Source organism: Pyrgilauda ruficollis, unplaced genomic scaffold, assembly GCF_017590135.1.
Source record: "Pyrgilauda ruficollis isolate IOZ18807 unplaced genomic scaffold, ASM1759013v1 scaffold24, whole genome shotgun sequence".
In the NCBI taxonomy this organism is placed as follows: domain Eukaryota; kingdom Metazoa; phylum Chordata; class Aves; order Passeriformes; family Passeridae; genus Pyrgilauda; species Pyrgilauda ruficollis.
Window position 1 is genome coordinate 13,819,583 of NW_024523648.1, and position 15,625 is coordinate 13,835,207.

A 15,625-nucleotide genomic window follows, 5' to 3' on the forward strand; every position below is an offset into this window, starting at 1 on the left:
AAGTCCTTTTTTCTCTTTTCCAAATGGGCAAAGGAGGGGGTGAGGGCATTACACAAGACAGATCACACGGCTGTCCAGCAGCCACTGAACCATAGCATAAAGGCCTTGTTTAGATAAATAATGACTTCTTTACTTTATTCTTAGAACTGGAAGTCTCTAGAACTGAAACATAATGTCCCACAACTGCTTCTGGCATCTGTTTTTCAGGGAGAGGATTGGGCCATTTATAAGGGGATCTATTTTCACAAAGGTTTGCACTGTTGCAGAGAGAATTCATCTCATCCCATCAATAGATCCCATCCACTTACAAAGGGCAACAAGGCAATGAACTAAGAGTTTCAACACAGTGTTTTGGAAACTAATCAGGCAGTCAAATCATGTGCCTTCCTCAAGCTTCTTCTGATCATCCTACAAAGTGTCCCAGGAAGAGTATACTAAACAAAGGAAAAAGTAGCATCATGTGAGCAGTTTGGATGTGAAGGTATTTCCTTCCCCATTGTTTTGGGAAGGGGGGGTGTTGGAGGTGTTATTACTAGTTTGCAGGTTTTAACTTTATAATCAATAATTCTTCCAGAATTCAGCTTCATGGTTTGCTGAGTTCTGGAAACTTCATTATTAGAATAATGAAGCTGACATACTTTCATGTACATGCAAAGGTTTAAGATTTCATTATAAACTGAGTATCTGAAGATGTTCAGAGAAGACTTCACTACTCCTAAGACAACCACAGCAGTTTGAAAGGAGATATTTTCCCTCATCTCAGGAAGTGAACATAAGAAAGAAAAAACAGAGTAAATAATAACGGTTTACTCCTGAATCCTATCTCATTTTCTGCTGAGAAACTGCTTTGGTGAAACAACTGCACTGTGAATAGTTTATTCATCAATCTATTCCTTTTCCCCCAATTGTGGCTTACTAGAAAATGTCTCATGAACTCTCTTAAATCTATTACATATTTGATATTTACTCTAGTTCAAAAACCATGTTAGTCTGTGGTTAGTTCACAACTTGATCATGATAGGTTTTACTATTCATTTCAGAGACCATGTAAGTGTTGACTACATCAGGAACCTAACTTCTCAACCAAGGGAAGCTCACTTCAATGTTTGACAAATTCACTTCCTTGGCAAGGAGGCAGTGGATCGTACTCAAACACACATGCAACAGATGTGAGAGTGGGGAGGAGGGAGAGAGAGAAGATGGAGAGGCAGGGAGAGCCTCCATGTGAGGTAACAGCCAAGTAACAACTTGCTGTCTGGAGGATTCTTTTGGCCAGCAGAGAAAAAGCCCAGGAAGCATTACTAAAAGCCTGGTTATGTGGGAATATGTCCAAATGAAGAGATAAGGATCAGGTAGGATGACCTATTTTGAGTGTCTGGTTTTCTTTGCACTTCTGGGAAATTTATTACTGCAGAAAGTATGGGGGCAAAGAGTAGTTTAATTGACAGGCTAACACTGATGGATGCGATATTCCAGGGAGACCTCTGCCTAGGCAGGAGAGTGAGCAAATCTTTAAACTGACTGCACAAGTGCTTCTATAATTTTGGCTTGTTTTTCATCTTTATAATGCTGTAAATTTTAGAATGAACTTTAAAGGGTAACCACTAGACATTACTTGATCTACCTGCTTCACAGACAATTTAACTAAGACTCAGGAAAGCAAGGGGGTTTTACTCCTGTTGTGAGAGGTAAGATTGGCAGGAGCATAACAAAGTGAAGGTCACTTAGGAATTCTATTTCAAGTATTTTAGAAATAAAACCACATAGTGTCACCAAGCCATTCAGGAAGCTGTAATTATCTACTCTGTTTTGGAGAATGCTTGTGACAAACCAGCCAGTGTTGCAAGTGGTGGCTTCAGATAGGAAAAGAAGTCTGTAAAATTCAAGTTTCAGCAGAAACCCAAAGATGAGTTTAACCAGGGTTAAAACTGAAACAAAAGCCTACATTACATTAAGATTCTTCGTTAAGATAAACAACCAAGATACACACACACACACACTCTCTCTCTCTCTCACACACAGTTGCTATTGCCTCCTACTAGGAGCAGTTCAGTCTTTTCTTTTTCTTGATGATTTTATATACCCACCCTCTGGGAATACAGCTGACTGCTAGCAATTACCCTTGATACACCAGCAGGTATTTCCTGAGGGGAAATGACTATCCTAATAGCTAGTGGCTGGTAAGCCTCCAGCTGACTGAGGCAGTTTTAACTCCTGACAAACTAGGTCCTGTCCATTCTCCTTGTCACAAGTACTTTAATGTCTTCTTTGCAGAGAACTCAATGTTTCTAGAAAAAATTTACATTTTTTTTAATTTGCACCCACGATGTTTTATGGTGAAAAACTTTGCATCTCTCATTTCCAGGTTCTTCTGGTTTCCAGGTGGTAGAGCAGAAATGTGGAACAGATCACAGCATGCCTCAGGTTCCCCAGATATCTCCACTACTTAGCAAACATAAGGGCGTGAAGGTCTCTGAGGATGAAGCATCACAACTGGTGAGGGAGACTTTCAACAAGAGTGAGAGCAAGTAACAGAATCCACAGTCCTTCCCAGGGCTGCATTTTCAAAGGCAGGTGGGACAGTGTCTTTGCCCCCCTGCCACCCTGAGGTGCACATAGCTGCCCCACTTTGCCATGTTCCTGGGGCACAGCCTCCTCAGCACATCCCATACCCCTCCCTCAGGAGCCTGCTGTGCCCAGGAACAGCAGGCAAGGTAAGGCTGGTCATGCTGTGTAGATGATTCCTTCGACTTGTCAGCAAGGGACTGATCCCGTATGAATTCGGGTTCCCAGTGAAACCCAAGGTTAGCCTCTCACCAAGGAATTCAAATGACAAGATTAGTGCTCAGTGAGATAATTATCCACAACTGCAAATTTTAACCAATGGCAAGAACAATATTTTAATAAAGGGAGAAGGGAAAACCAAGTAAAACAATCAACTAATATGCACTACCTAAGCCATGAAATATGACTATCTCACAGCCAGCTTTGCAAAGCTGCACCAGCCAGTTACTTCCTCCTTCCTGTGGTAACATTTCCTTCCCATTTTGAGGCTTTAAAATTTTCCCACATAATAAGATCAGTTCAAACTACTTCTACTCTTCTCTCTTCCTCTTTCCCACCGGCTCTCTGGTAGTTGTGTCAGTTAACTGCTGAAGTTTCTGTTTTTTCTCCTCTAAGTAAAAATACATCTAGCACTAAGAGATCTATCAATCTTCTTTCCTAAGCAAAACTCTTAAACAGGTTTTCATATTTCACAAATTAGCAGGAGCCACTTTGATATTATTTTCACCTCTAGCTTTCCCATACTTACAGAAGAAGCCATTACCTTACTCTGCTATCCTTACTCTCCCTAGGAATATTGAACAATAACTGTGTAATACACACTTTCTGACATTATACCCAAAACAAACTATTTTTCAACCCATAACATGCCTTTCCTTTTCTCAGAAGTGGCTCTCAGGCAGAACAAATTACATATATAAAGCTAAAGCAGCCTCCTCTCACACCAGCCCTTTGGATCCTATTGTTATTTGGATCCTATTTTATTCTCCTTGGCAGACACCAACAGGAAGCCCCTCCACTGGGGGCGTATTCCTGGTGGAGGAGAGTGCATCCCTTTTTAAGTCAGTTTTCCAGTTTTTCTAGGAGATTGTCTGTGAAACAGTCAGATGAAAACATCACTCATCTTAGCAGGGTGTTGATAAATCCCATCAAGTTCAATAGGACTTCTGCTTCTCAAACACTTTAGCAGTTCTGGAAACTGCACTGCTAAACCTCTCAGGGTGAACATGAATCTAAAGAGAAATTGTTCATCAGCTCAAACCCTGCTTTGGCATGATGGATCATCCTTGGAATTTGTAAAAATTAGATCCAATTCATTAGGATTCTAGGAAAAAAAAAAAAAAAAAAAAAAAAAAAAAAAAAGAAAAACTTCTTCCATTTAGTCCTCTCTTCATGAGATAAACAAATCCTTAAGTCTCCTATTGAAATATTTTCCCTCACTATAATATACATACACACATACATGAGTGTATATATATATATATAAAATGCACACATACAAGCATATATAATAGGAGTATACATAGAAAGCATGAATAAAACAAACCAAATGCAAAGATTTTGAAAATTCAAATCCACATACATACAGTATACAAACATAAGGCATTATATATATGGCTTTTGGCACCCATTATTAGTTAGTAATGGTAGAATAAATTATTTAGCAATAACTAGGGACTACGTATATTTTGTAGGATTTTGCTGGATTTTGCTTTTTACTTTAGATCAACTTTAGTCTGCTGCTAGCTGGATTTGTTTACTTTAAAATCTTTCCGAATGCTTTGATAGAGACAAGTGTTCTAATATTATTGCCAAATTTTTGCCAGATTGAAAATGTGCATGGCTTATTTTTCTTCTAAAACTGCACAAGAACACTATGTTTCAGGTCTCAGTTTGCAAATCCTGCAAGTTCTCTCTGGTAACTTTTTCAGAAAATTCTAGTTCCTACATGGCCAAAGCGCAGATCATGACCTTACTGTGCAAAATTTCACTAGTTTGCACAATTTCCTCTGTCTGTGGCTCTGAATAAATTTGTACTATATCACTGCCTCCAACACAGCTTAGAATTGCAACTCTAATGAAGACATAGGCACATACCAGAGTTTCCAAATATTTGCTCCAAAGGGAGCCAGAGAAGCAAAGTCTACAGCTAGGAAGCGCAATGCATTTTACAATTATTCATCCTTATTTGGGAAAAGACTACCAGCTACTAAAAAAGAGCAATCTTCAATGGACTGCATGACTTGAATGCTTCATAAGGTTTCTACATGACTCAAACTGTCCATGTTTGTATTTGTGTGTCAGTGTTAGAAGCACAGTTCAGCTCTCAGAGGTGACCCAAGGGAGTGCATGATAGAAAAGGAAACCAAAGAAAGTGGCTGACACCAACAGGCAAAGCTGTGGCAACTTTTTGATGTGCTTTAAGTAGAAGAATATAGATACAGAAAAGCATTTGACTTTGGACAGAGCAGGATGAAAACCAAAGTACTCTTTGTACTTTCCCAGATCAGCAACACACACTGATCACTCCCTTTGGGCCATCTCTTGCTGAAAAGGAGATTCCTGTGACTAGGCAGGTTTTTGAGGAAAACAATTGCAATTTCCAAGTCGTATCTCCACACTCCCCGATTTGGCTTGACAGCAGTGTAGATCTTCCCTGGCTACCCAGGAAGAATTTTACTTCATGATTCAAGGCAGTTTTTTGCTCTCTTCTTTCAGCATAAACCCAGTATTACACAGGCAAGCACTGAGCCAGTCTAACATTTTTTTTTAAGTTCTGTGCAAAGGTTTTGGGATGCCCACCAAGTATAACTGATTGATTTAACATGAATATTTATAGGATATTTAGATTATACTCAGCTTAGTGTCTGGAAGTAGACCCCAGCTGTTTTTCCTGACAGTGTCAGCAAACATTTTTCATTTGTCTCCAAGAGTAATCTGAAGAGAGGAAAAGAAAAAACAACACCAACAAGAAAACCCCAACCAAGAACTAAGGCAATCTCTGCACTCTTGAGTAATTAAAGTCTTCCTGATCTTAACTCCAGACTGGATTGATTTGTCGTCCCCTAAAACCTGCACTGAAGAAAACCTCTTTGGACTGTTGTAGTGGCTCTAACTACTTTTGATAAAACTTTACACTTCAGAAAAATTATTCCTTATAGAACTCAATAGTTAGTACCCATGAGGCATATATTAGCCTTTCACATGAAGATGAGCAGAAATATAGGGATACTTTTAAAAAGGGGAGGAATTGCACTCTCAGGAAAAAGCAGCTGATGTCTGACCATGGTAATATAAACATTGTTCTGGTGTTTTGGGCAACCATCTATCAAAACACAACTAACATATACCATAATTAGACACAAGACAATGAGAGAGAAGGTAATAATGAAAATGAAAGCATATGATGAAGATTGGTCTCTGGAGAGAGAAGGGAGGGATTCTGAATAATCTGTGTTTGTGTACACAGAAAACAAAGGAATTAAAAACACAATTACTGCCAGCAGAAAGAGTAAATACCAATAGATCTGTAACAAACAGGTTGGGTCAGAAGAAGAGTGGCTAATGTCCACATGCAGTTGGCATCCAGCAGTGAGTGCAAGTGATACATCTATTACAATGGGCAGACAACCAAATGAATAAAAATTGTAGAGGGGGAGAGGATATAACCAGGGAAAAGAAGAAAAGTGGTTTGCTTTTGTTGCAAACCATGGCATGAGGCAAATAATGGAAAGGGAGGATAACTTCTTAAGACAAAGGGCAAAGACTGAGAAAAAGCTCAGTAACATGAATTAAAAGTTAAAAAGACACAAATGTAAAATGCAGGCTGCACAGTTATTCCTTGAAAAGAAAGGGATTACTATCACCAGAATTCCACAACTACTTTCAACTCTATCTCTCTCTCTGAGGTTAGAGGTTTTAAACTGCAATGCATTTCTTAATGACTGGATCATATTCCAAAGTTCAGAATTACACATAGCCCAGGAAATATTTATTTCTCCAACAGTCTGAGGTTCACTGCCTCTTAGTGAAGACTTTTTATGTCAAATGACACCTTTCAAATCTCCTTCTTAATGAAATGAAAAAACAGCAAAAGGGAAACAAAAGAGAATGGAATTTTTCTCTGACTTGTTCAGAAATGGCCCATCTAGTTTTAAATAATAACATAAAAATCACACTGGGACAGAAACTACACCAGAAGAATTCAAGATAAGACTTATTTCGGAAAGGTATGAATATCTTATAATAGTGGTGGGGCAATAATAACAAGAACTACAATTGGAACTAGTTGTTACTGTTTACTTTGCCTGAAATGATAAAGATTTGAATTTCCTAAATTCAAATTCCTAAATTCCTAAAGACAGAGGTAGTATCTACTTATGGACATGGCAAGAGATAATAATTTCCCAATACACATGGGAAAAGACAGACTAGTAGAGAAGCCATGTTGAATTTAACCTTGATTTGAACAGAGCCTGGCTCTGATGTGGTAGATTGTTAAGTCAAAACTCTGCTACCACCTGTCACCCAGGGTGGAAAATCTCATTTGTTTCTGCCCAAGCATAAGTCAGGACAAGGATTCCCAACCAGTTAAAGGCTTTAGGCTGCTCTGAGTAGTGGTTCCATACTAATTTCTTCCCTCCCAGTCCTTCCTCCACCTCCCCCCACCAAGGATGCTCATGATGAGGTAACTTCATCCTTCGCTTGTTTCTTCATTGCAGAAAAAATATCAGTTTCTCAGACAGAATCAGACAGAAAAAGTTCTCACCTTCCTTTATTTTTCTTCTCTCTTTTCTTTTCTTTCTCTCTTTTTTTCCCCCCTGTTTTTTCACATCATTTGTTGCTGTTGTGGCCTTTTGCTAACTGACCTTAAATAAACTTCTGATTCCCACGACCCACTACATGACCAAAAATGCAAGGAATATAAAAATATTTTCCACAATATAAATAATATTTTATAATACTTAATATTTATTTTTCTAATATACTTATTTATTTTTATTTATATTTATAATACATAAATAATATTTTCTTTTCATAGGATCTACCATCACAGGAAAAAAAAATCTAGAAATGACAATAGGGACTCTAGGGAAAGGACAGAGATGTGGGCCCAAATTGAAGGCAATGGCCCATAGATCAGACACTTGTAGCCAGGGTTTGTCCCTTCCAGACAGTCATCCTAGCTACAACCATCCAAGAATTTCAAGAGTTCCACAGTACTCAGTTCTACAAAGTCCCAAGGGCCCAAGTGTCCGGTGGGTCCGGAATGCACTAAGAGATGAATGCATGGCATAATTAGAGAAAGAAAATGTGTTACACCTCCTCTGTACCAGAATGAAAGAGGTGATTCATTACAGAGGAAAGATTTACAAAGTATAACAGCACAAAGCCATATCCAACAACTTCATCTCTCCTTATGAGAAGTAGTTGAATGATTTTCTAAACATTTTTCAAATCATCACATTCCTTTTTCAATCGTTATCTTCTATTAATATCATTATCTTCAGCTTCATTCTTTCCCCATTCATTTTAAAATTATCTCTCCTTCTTTCTTTTTTTTTTAATATATAACCAGCCTTTTTGCAAGAACTAATAGATTTTCATCCATTAGCCAGTTGAAGATCTGAGAATAACATTCAAATATTTTGCTTTCTCAAAAGTAAAAGGTTGAGAACTCAATGATACTGTGATAGACAAATCATTTAAAATGAAAATAATAGTGCACCCAGAGCTTTTTGTTATGCCTAAATGAATCAGAACCAAGCTTCCACTGTTGAAACTGTGCAGGGAGTAATTCCCTCTTTATACATGCTCACATTACCTCTTAGCATGTTTAGTGACACAAGACAAATGCTCCATAGGAACATCTAGAGTCAAGGGTTGTATCTTTCCTAGACAAAGGGTTAAATGTGGCAGAATTCTTATAAATACATTTGAATTTGTCCCAGGATGTTTGTAGCTTTTCATATGAACAGCCAATATTTGGATTGCATTTCAGATGTAAACCCAAACCTTTCATTAGATAATTGAGTATATCAAATTGGTTTCAGTCCACCCATGACCAAACCAGAATTCTTCTTATTCTACTCAATTTGTAAATCTTGTCCATCATTAAAGACGACACATTAGCATGATGCTTCATAAAGCATATCAGAAATTTTACATCTGCAATGTCAGAGTAGAGAGAATCGCAGTGCAATGTTATCACAGCTACACCTGATAAGTAAGACACACATAAAAATGGGGTTTTTTTAAAAAAAAATTAGAGACCTCTGGGATAGAAGTAGTGATACAATTAATGCATGTAATCAAACACAACATTTTCTATTTTTTATTACAGGATATTTGGACTAAGTAAATTTGGTACTCTAAGAAAATAAATCAATGCCCACTGCTCTTTTTTAAAATTCATATAATTCTTACACAACATGAATGGAAAAGTGCAAGTGCAATTATGTATGCAGGTAATATATCTGGTGTAAGTTGTACTGTATCATAATATATTAATATAATAAAACATCCAGAATACCATGAATAAACAACATTCAGATGGTTCTATTAAGGGTCCAGCTCCACCATGTTTCCTGTTCACTCTGCTATGACTGCTGAAATTGCAAGTTGTCTTCAAAAACAGCTGAAACTCATGCTGTTATTTCAGTTGCAAGGGTGAATTTTAGAACAAGGAAATTCATGGACATGGAAAGAATCACGGTTGAAATAATTAATAAGAATCTGAACAATTCAGATTCTCAGCATTAGTAAGATGTTATTGGAATGTGGTTAATTTTTTTTCATGGAGAGGTCATCTCATTTAATTAGGTCCTGCAGTCCTTGGACAGCTCTTTTAGATGTGAAAAGGAGCACTCTGTGTTGGTATTTTCTACAGTTTAGAAAATTGATAACAATGCAGGCATTTCCACCCAGAACCTCACACACACCTGGACTAAACTCTAAACAAGAAAAATTGCATTTTAAAACTAGCAAAGAAGCCAAATGAATAGTTTCCCCAGTTATGCACTTAAGTGCACAGAGCTAGAAGGGGGAGCATGTGCCTTCATATGTGTATCTGTCACTGACACAATTCAGTCAAGGAAGCAGTAAACTTGTCCCATGTGTTTTCTCTGTTAATTGCTTTCTTCTATTGTTCAGATTCCAGAGGACACTGGGAGTCCCTAGTAAAGATGTGGTATGTCAGAAGGCTTACCAAAACAAGTTTTTTAAACGTTCCTTTCAGCAACTTGTTAAATTCCTCACCTTCATCTTTCATTCCACAGGGAGCAGGCTCTGAGGAAGTGGATGGCACCAACAAATCGGCTGCTTTGAAATTACAGACCATTTAACTGGAAAAACTTGAAAGACATAATCTTTTCTTTTACTGACCTTGCGGTTCCCCCACACAAGCCTACTACCATTGTATCTACAGTTACAGATTTTGGCTGTCACTTCCTCCTATATTTTTAACAGATGGGTTCATTTGTTAGTATGCTTTTTTTTCGTGCCTGCTTCTAATTTTCCTCTTCCCCCCCCCCCCCCCCCCCAAAGAACCAACTTTATATGGAATGTTTCCTCTCTGAGAGACACGTCACCCTCCACAGCGCTGCGGAGGCCAAGGAGGCTGAGACCTCACCCTACCACCATGAGGAGCGTGCCAGCTGCTCTGCACCAGGGAAGAGCTTTCTGTGGAATACAAAAAATCCTTCCCAGGAGACAGCGACAAGAACAACCCATTGTTTTGGTTTTATACGCCCAAAAGTGTCAGTTGTTTTTCTAACATTTAAATATCTTTCCAAATGATTGACAAATTAAATGCACCTCGCTGAATAGGAGGTCCACCCTAACATTCAAAGTACAGGATTTTACTTGCAGGTAGAGAGAAACAAATATTTAGGGTAATAAAACCTTCATTAACAAAGTACTTTCAGGAGAGTCACTGAAGTAAAACTTGGGCAGCTATTAGCAATCTGACAAGATGCTGTTTATTTAGGTCAGGTCTTCAGAGTGTCTGTTAGCCCTGTAATGATTTGTTAATATCTGTAATTTTCCTTAAGGCTAAACAAATGAGGAAGCCATCTTGTTTTCCACATCATTGGACCTAGCATGCTCCAGCAGATTACCATGGCAACCAGAGCAAGTGTGCCCGGTGTGAAGGGAACAGTCTAGGCCTCATTTCCTAAAAGCATGTTCCTACTGAGGTTGAGTCACCAATTAAAAGACTTTTCTGTCCTCCAGGGTTTCAGGGACGTAAATAGAGATGTGAAGCCTGGGTGATCAGCTGCTTTACCTGAGCTAGCTACTCTTACCAATTGCCTAAATATAGAAAAAATATCCAGCAAATAGGGAAAGAAGTATTCCTGAAATTTCATCAAGGACTGTATTAATCCTAAAAATATTTTTTTTTTTTTTTAAGAAAAAGATTGCTTTGAAGAGTGCATTGAGACAGTTCTTGTGATTTTTTGATTACTGAGTAAACAGCTTGAACAAGGGGGTGCTCTCCAAACCTTGGAAGATGCTCATAGTGCATCTTTTACAGCATCAACAATAACATGTTTTGTCATCAGCCCTCTGTCAGTGTGTCTGAGTCACACACATTTGGTATAAGTGAGGATTAATTATAGATCTAATAAAAAAAATAAAAAAAAATATGTGAGACTGTGGGATGACTGTTCCAACACAGCTTTTAGGCATCATTCATTTTCTTATGATCAGCTGCTCACAAGTTGCTTTTATTAAACAAAACTAAATATTATAAAGAATGGAAAGCTTTATTGTACCATCAATTAATGAATTGTCTCATCATGATATCAGTTTGCTTAGCACAAAATTGTGTCAGCAGCTGATTCAAACCAAAAAAATTTCTGTAATAATTTTTCCTATTTTGCTATATTGAGACTGATTTAGAGAAGAAGATATAATAAATTAAGAAATATAATAGAACTGCAAATATTAGCAATAAAATAATATTTTGGTCAAAGTGAAATAATCTATTTAGTAGGTAGTCATTGTCAAAATGTAGATCAAGCACTGAAAGAAACAGTAACACTACATATTTGACTCAGTATAAGATTTGTCTTAACACATTTACAGTTGATCATGTAAATGTCTCTTACTGGAAAACATCCATCATAAAACTCTAAAAGTCTTCAAACCCTTCAGAGATGTGGCTAGAGCAGCCATCAGAGACAGAACACATTAGTGTTCTAAAAATCATCTCTTTATAGTGCCATTCTGTTTGGATAAATACTGAATACACAGTAGTTTTCAGTCACGAGTTTCTGAGCAGCAGTAAATCCAAAAGCACCCTTGTATTGTTGTTTTCCCACTGAGCAAAGAAAAACCCCCAGCATTATTGTTATTTGGTACATGCAGGGCATGCCCTTCTGTGTGAGAGCAGTATAAGACACAGGGTGAAGTAGACTTAACATACAGATCTACGTTTTGTACTGTACTCCAAATGAAGGACACACAGGAGAAAGGCAGATCTGTCTGCAGCACCAAGCACATACCTATCCATTTTAAGATGCATATAAGTCCCTGTTAAATTTTTTCCAAACATATCTGCTACTGATTTCCTTTAGAATCTCAGGTGGCTTTGAGTCCTATTTAAACATGAAGATACTTGACTTACTTGCTTCCACATCACAGTGAGCATACTCAGAACCCCAATTCAGAAAACTAGCTGCTTCTAAACTGATAACATTAACACACTCTGTATTACTCTCCCTAGACCATCACTCAAAATATAATTCTACCCACTCCATTGAATAAATGTGATTCCCTGTTATTGAATCTAACTAGCAAAATATATTCTGTTTAAGAGTTATCTTGTAGATAAACTCCGTAACTGCCTGCCTTGGAACATCAACAGCAAATTGTGGCTATAGTTTTAGCTCACTAACTAATCAGCATTTCCTCTAACAATTTCCTAGACACAGTGCTGTCCAATTTGACAGAGCTCATTAGTTTTCAACTCTTGACGAAAACAAAGTGTTGCTATAAAAAAATTATTGAAAAGGCAAAATAAAAATTCAATTTGCATGTAACTCTGTGTGCTGGAACATCTAAGGAGACTTCTTGCCTTAAAGAAAAATGACACATTTTAAGAATTACTTTAAAATACTGCATTTTAAAATGGATAGAAACAATATAGGAAATATATAGCACCATATAAAAATGATCAATTCTGACTCATAATATTGAGCTCAGTTGTGGTTGACGTACTCTCAAGAAAGATAAAGCAGAGATTGATGAATTTCAGAGTAGAAATAGAGGTAAAACAGGATTTATATTGGATGAGAGATTAACCCAGACAGAACAAGAGTAACAGGAGACTTGATGGAGGTATACAAAATTGCTACTAGTATAGTAATAAACTGATCAATCTCTCCTTTTATTAAGCTCGTCCCATCATATAACAACACAGAATTGCAAATTAAAAGGCAATAAATTCCAATTAGAAAGAGAAGTATTTACTTATGAGAGACATAGCGCTGCACAAGGTCATTAAGTGAAATACTACGGATAGAGTTGAAAAAGAAGGCTAATGTTACAACCATTAATACCTTCTGTAGATATGAAAGTCATCATAAATTACTATTAAACCTTATGTCACGAGCCATGTAGAAAATGCAATTTTTCCTTACATAGTTCTACTTGTCTACTGCCTTGGTTTTCTGACAAGGATTTTACCTCCGTCCATAGCATCTACTGTCAGCTACTGCCAACTTATTCTTTATAGATTTTAATTTTGTTTCACTGCCTACTGGTTGTAATTATCTCAAATGCATGAAAATAACATTTTATCAACTGCTTTTTATCCTTTTCCATTTGGCAAACATTGGTTTCTTGTGTGTGTTTTGAGCCAAACTGAAATCAACACATCTGTTTCAGTTTAATATCTACAGTTTATATAACAAGACCTATGCAGTAATATGCTGTCTTTACAGTGGTGTTTCCTAACCAGTGAAATCAAGCCAAAATACCTATGGCACTTTAGAATTTTACTGATTATAGGAAATCAAGGCCTTGATAATATATCTATGCTAAAAGATACCTTTAGTCATGCCAAACAACCTTTTTGTTTCTGCCAGCATTATCAGTTGCTCAGGAAATAGTGTGCTTAGCTAATTATTGCTTTGGAGTCAGCAGATGGGGTACAAATAATCTCAGTTCAAGAGTTGCAGAAGTAATGGGAATTGTTTTCTTTTACAAATTCCCAGTGATGAAGTATGCAACTTAAATAAGAAGGATTGGGTACTGCTTTTGGCATCCTCTGATACCATGAATAGTTGCCACTGAAACCAAGAATCCTTCAAGTGACATCCATTTGCAAACCTGCCTGAGGACACATGGGTTGAATTTGCTTTGAAGAGATGCAACAAAGCACAAAATTCCAGGCTGTTTTCAAGTAATCAGCCCATAGTGATAAGAATATTTGGATCCAAATACAAATTGTCATCAGTTTTTAGATGTTTCATCACTGGCTTGAAGTTAAACTAATACCTCAATAAATAAATAGAAAGCAAAACTAGTAAGGTTTAGACTCACGGCAGTTTTGCTCAGATTATAGTATCCTTATGTCAAAACCCCAAGGGCATCCACAAGTTCTGTCCTGGTGAAGCCTGCCACTATTACCAGCCTGATCCTGTTCACACCTTGTAGGACAGTGCCTAACTGATGAGCACCCTGCCTCTGTGAAGTCACTTTTTACTCCTGACTTGTCCCCCTTGAAGGGAACCTGTTCTTGCTGCTCCCTGAAACAGACATGTCTTCCTAAAAATTTAAACATGGAGTTTATAACAGCAGTGATTTTCACTGCTGTGAAAATTTCTCTAGCCTTCAGTTCTGTGTATTTACTTTGAGCCCAAACACCCACGTGACATCTTCCAGTGAGGTTTTTCTCTGCGCACCAGTTTGTGCTATTCTGAGCAGCGGCACCTACCAACAGAAAGCATTTATGACAGTGGTCAGTTGTAAACTAGTCCCCCAGTAAATTTCCAAAGACAATCCAAAAGTACAGAGGTTTTCTACAACCAACCCAAAATTACTCTTTCTGAAAACCCTTTTCAGTTGGTTCCTGAGACTGTGACAGGCAGCGCAGACAACAAAGTGAGAACCCCTTAACTTAAAATAGGTTCCTTGCTCAAACTCTCTAGTTGCCCTTCCATGCAGATTCAGAGGAGTTTATATTGTTTGGTCTTTGAACTATTAACTGGATAAAAATATAACTTCTACTCTTTCTGCTGAACCTGTCTCACTGTTAAGAATAAAAATTCAAAACACATTGGTTAGAAATTAAATACAGAAGAGAAAGGCTTTATTCTATAGTTTAGCAACAGGAGATTTCAATCAAACAGTTCTGACTTTTTGATTATTCTTCAATAATAATAGTCTATGATGTCTATCAAGTAACAGTTTAATGCAAAATACACAAAAATATTTGAAAATAAGACCAGTTTCCTCCTTGAATCTCTTACAAATCAGACCAAAAAACTCTTCTAATGATGCATTCAGTAGATCACAAACAGCTAATTTGTTTAGTGGTTTTAGCTCTTATTGGATTTCTTTGTCAGAGAAGTGTTAATCTCTCATTGTGGTCACACCACAGAGATGGTACAGCTATAACTTAAGGAGTTTCATAGCAATGGTAAGGTATCTACATTTACTTCATGGTAATTATACCCTCTGGTCTGGCTCAAGGCAAAAGGCAACCTCACTATAACTAAAGGTCTTTAAATGTATCAGGTTCAGATCAAACTCTCAGTTGCCCACATACGTGATCAAGAATAATTCTGATTTTAGTTGTAGAATGTGTAAAGAGAAAACTTGACCACTACCTTTCTAAATTCCTAGAGCTGGATTGCCAGACTTAGTTGTAACTCAGAGGTCATTCTTCACTCAGATGTCATATGCTACGTTCAGTCTGAATAACTTCAGCTGTACCTTTTCTAGTCCTGTATTAGGAGTTTCCAGTTCAAAGGATTCTGAGTCAAAAGAATGTTGCCTCCTATTTCACCACACCACCTTGAAAACTTACCCTTTCATATTCAATATGAAGATG